Genomic DNA, 5,001 nt, shown 5'->3' with positions numbered 1-5,001 from the left:
AACCGTTGCTCTCAGCCACTGCACAACATTTAGATGTAAACAACCTCTTTTTCTCTAGCGTATGCCAGGATGAAGTCATGAGGAAGAGACGTTCCTGAATTGCTTTACCACACTCTGCTCAATGCGCCTTTCATTCTCGTGACATTTGTAGAGCTGCTCAGACACATTCCTTCCACCACCACCACTCCTTTTTCCCGTGAAGAGTGATCACTCTTGGGTTCTTTCGTAGCCCAGGTGAGCGTGTTATTTATTTTCTGTATATCTGTGGCACAAAGGCTTGGACCCCGAGTGGCGCGTATATTTGTGCTCTTGCATTGTTCTTTTGTTAGCACTGGGCCCAAACGAAAAATCTGGATCCGAACACTCCAGGGCATTGGGGAAATTGGTAGAGCCCAGATCTGTGCCCAAATTTTGTAGCTGGCTGTTCAATGATGGCCTGAACTAACATCTAGAAGAGCTGTTTAAACACTGTTTAGATTCAGAGCTGAACGTTGCACTTCAGGCTCATTTCTATTACTTGCAGCGATGTATGCGTGCATGGTGCCGTCAAGAGGGGAGAACTATGCTGATGACAAGTTCCCTGCCCTGAAGGGTAAAAAGCACAAGCTAAAGGCACAAACGGATATAGTGCAAAACAATAGGAGGCAATACAAATACAGAAACCACGTGGCTGATGGCAATTATCAATGGAATGCATCATGCATGGAACAAGTGGGTTTTAAGGACATTTTTGCAAGAGGAAGGCAGGGGGAGATTGAACCTGGATAGGTTCCATGCGTAGGGGGTGGTTTGGAAGGAGGCATGGTGTAACTTAAAGGAGTCTTTTCTCTAGTGACCCAGGGGGCAGGCAGAGGAGTTAACTTTCCATCATAATGACACCCCCCAAACTACTGCTCAGGCTACAAGTCAGATCCACTCCCCCAGTCGCTCTCCATCTGCAAAGCCTCAGCCCATTGCAGGGATGCTGACTCCTGGCCATACATCTTCATTTGATAAGGTCACTTGTGATGGGGAGCTGCTGAGCTGCCATGTTTTGAGAGAACAGCGGCGCTGCTGGAAGCTGTCTTTTGGAGAGCTCCGTGCAGCGACGCTTACATAAGGTGTGGGCGTAATCTGGAAATTCCTGCTCCGCTTGAGAAGGCTAGATTTATATCGGGAGCTGGAGCTTGTATTTTGAAGCCATGACAACAGTGGCAACACATCCCCTGAGGACCCACTCCTATGCCATAGAGTCTGCCCAGCATCTGCCCACCACCTCGTATGCACCAGCCGGCAGAGGAATATGCTGAGGTGTAGGTGCAGGCGCCCTCCCTCTGCACAGAGTGATGTACTGCAATGGCTCTCTGAGCTCCCCTGGGGGGTGCTGCAGCTCTAGAGTACACCCTGTCTGGCACGACTGAGCCCACCTGTGCTGTAGGGGAGGACTTTACCCCAGGGCCTACTGGCAGGGATGCTGAGAATTGTTGCCTTCCTCTAGCACAGTGGTTCTCAGGGGCCCCCTGGGAGGCCGTGAGCAGGTTTCAGGGGGTCCACCGAGCAGGGCCGGCATTACACTCGCTGGGGCCCAGGGCAGAAAGCTGAAGCCCCACAGTATGGGGCTGAAGCCCAGGGCCCTGAGCCCCACTATCTGGGGCTGAAGCCGAAGCATGAGCAATGTAACTTTGCGGGGCCCCCTGTGGCATGGGGCCCCAGGCAATTGCCCTGCTTGCTACCCCCTAACACCAGCCCTGGCTTTTATATGCAGAAAACCAGTTGCTGTGGCACAGGTGGGCCATGGAGTTTTTATAGCATGTTGAGGGGGCCTCAGAAAAAAAAAAAGATTGAGAACCCCTGTTGTAGGAAACTGCACTGGGCCCTTGCATTGCAACTGAGATAGGTGCATCCACCTGACTGATGTCCGGGGGGAGGGAGAAAGGTGAGAGATGCTGGAAGACAGAGGAACAAGCTGTAGTAGAGCTTGGCCCTTCCCATCTGTCTTTCAGTGTTCCTACTTTCAGATAGCAGAACGACGGTTAGTCTGGCCTCATGCAGCAAAGACCAAATCCTGAGGACCTTGTTCAGTTTTTGCCCCAACTCCGAAAGGACTTGAACATTTGCCTCTCCCTTAGGTGTTAGCTTTGAACCTAAGCAATCTCCTCTATGCAGCACAATGACCTAGCTTTTATTTTTTTTAAACTTACTCACATCTTGGCCAACGTTAAATGAGCCCAATTCTGTCTTCTCTGCCTGCCTCTAACAACAGAGGAAGGGGATGATAAACCAACCCGCTATCCTATGCCACCTTCCAAGCTATGCAGAGCTTAAAAGGGAAGTTACCCTGTTAAAGCCTCTGCCACAGCCTATGAGCTACAACTGGCTCAGTGTTAAATGCATGAGATTATAAACCAGATCAGAGTTCACTCATGTGAGCTCTGAGAAATTACATTTGCCTGTCAGTATCACGTTAAAGCATAACACAGACTCGCATTTTCCCACTGCTTCAGCTCTGAGGGTGTTTCACTCCCTGCTGAGAAACATGAAGGTCAGGGCCTTTAGGTTTCCAGATCTGCCCTTGCACACCATAGGGAAATCTGACAACAGCCTTATTATTTATGTATCCAGCCAGGACTGCCTAATGAAACCCAGAGATATTATGGACATGGATTGGAACTGTGAGGTAAGAGAGAACAGATCAGTTGCATGGTTCATATAAACACGACGACTATTCATGTAAAGATGTTTCTAAGGCTGGACTTCAGTGCCAGATCTGACAGCCCTTCTTCAGGCTGAATAGCGTGTATGCAAATAGTCTCATTGGCTTCATTGAGGCTGCTCGTATCTGTGGATAAGGATTGTAGTTCTTCAGATTTTATCTGGATTTCCTTCCAGATATGATAGCTTTGGTGCCAGACGGAGGATAAATTTAGTGACAATGGAAAAATCCAACTCCATATCCTAAATAAGGAGAAAGGGGTGGCTTTGCAGGCTAGCTCAAGAGAGGCCACTGTCGAAGAAGGAGATGAAATGACAGTGGGAAATTTAAGACCGTTTGCAAACAGAAAAAGAGATTTAATGCATTGAGTAAAATGTGTTACGAATTTTTCACCCAACACTAATCATTCTTGCAATATCGAAAGCCTTGACTAGTATGAGTGTAAAGGAGAAAAAGACCGTAATCTGATTGTTCAGAGTACAGCGTTGATCATTCAGAAAACACTTTGTCCGGGGCACACAAATAGGTCTGATTGCAATTCCTAGCCCAATATGCCCTGACCCTTAACTTTGTAAAAGGGTGCCATGGGTCTATTCCGGGTTCAAAAGGAAAAAGAAGCTTTTCTTGGCAAGGAAATGCCTCCTAAGTAGACTCATCACAAACCAGGAACATGTAGGAAAACTGTGACTCAGTGCATTTTACTCTTGGCATTTAAGGGACTGAAAAATGATTGCAGCTTCCTTTGGCAATTGCAGCGGGAGCCTGAAGAAGTGACCTTTAAGGAGATTCTGTTTACTCCAGCCACAGACTGAGAAGCATTGCGTGATCTCTGCAAATCTCTGTTCTCTGCCTTGGCTCTGACCCCACAGCCTCTCGTCCAAACTTGCAGCAGTTAACAAACAATAGAGAGAAAGAGAGAGAGAGGATACCTTGAAAATACTGGTCTAAGATAAATTGCACTGAATCTTTCCCATAGGATCTGAACAGATGAGAATCACATAGACATCCTTTGCACCACAATAGAGCTATATGCAAGATGCAATGCAAGGCTTTCTGATTGCTGTCTTAGGCTGCATAACTAAATCCACAATATTTCACACAACATGGTTTCATGTTTCTGGAGACGTGCCAAAAATGCAGCTCCATAGGTTTTGTCTTAGCACTAATCAAGATGCATCAGTTTTAACTAGAAGAATCTCATCCCTGAGTCACCCTGCTCCTGAGGAAAATAAATTCTCATCTGACATAGCTCCACTGAATCAAAGTGGTTACCCCAGTAGAGAACTTGGCCCAATAGAAATTCTGTGATTGTGTTGAATGGGAGCAAAATCTGACTGACTTATGATGGTGATTATTACATGCATTTATTAGGTGTCCATCATTGTGGAATTTGGCTCATTTTACATGGTTTAAATAGGGTTCCTTTAGCATTTCATTTGTTTCAAGTTGAAGTTGCACGAGCTGTCCGAGGCCTGTATCCCGAGAAAGGGAAAACGGTTATTAGGCAGGAGATTTAGACCTAGCTGGATGAGCGGGCGTCTCAAATGGGCGATTAAGAAAAAACAGAAAGCGTACAAAGAATGGAAGAGGGGAGGGATCAGCAAAGAAACCTACCTTATTGAGGTCAGAGCATGTAGGGATGCAGTGAGAAAGGCCAAAAGCCGTGTAGAGTTGGACCTTGCGAGGGGAATTAAATCCAATAGTAAGAGGTTTTATAGCCATATAAACAGGAAGAAAACAAAGAAAGAGGAAGTGGGACCGCTGAAGAATGTAGATGGAGTGGAGATTAAGGATAATTTAGGCATGGCACAATATCTAAATGAATATTTTGCATCGGTCTTTAATAAGGCTAATGAAGGGCTTAGGAATAGAGGGAGCAGGACAGAGGGGAATAAAGGAGGGGGGATTGACATTACAGTATTAGAGGTGGAAGCCAAACTTCACCAGCTAAACGGGACTAAATCGGGCGGACCGGATGATCTTCATCCTAGAATATTGAAGGAACTGGCACGAGAAATTGCGAGCCCCTTAGCGATAATTTTTAATGAATCTGTAAACTCGGGGGTGGTACCGTTGGACTGGAAAATAGCTAATGTGGCTCCTATTTTCAAGAAGGGGAAAAAATGTGACCCAGGTAACTACAGGCCTGTTAGTTTAACATCTGTAGTATGCAAGGTCTTGGAAAAACTTTTGAAGGAGAAAGTAGTTAAGGACCTTGAGGTGAATGGCAATTGGGACAGATTACAACATGGGTTTACGAAAGGCAGATCGTGCCAAACCAACCTGATCTCCTTCTTTGAGAAGGTAAC

Source organism: Terrapene carolina, unplaced genomic scaffold, assembly GCF_002925995.2.
Source record: "Terrapene carolina triunguis isolate 2854851 unplaced genomic scaffold, T_m_triunguis-2.0 Scaffold33891, whole genome shotgun sequence".
Classification (NCBI taxonomy): Eukaryota; Metazoa; Chordata; order Testudines; family Emydidae; genus Terrapene; species Terrapene triunguis.
Note: the sequence above shows the minus strand (reverse complement) of the source record.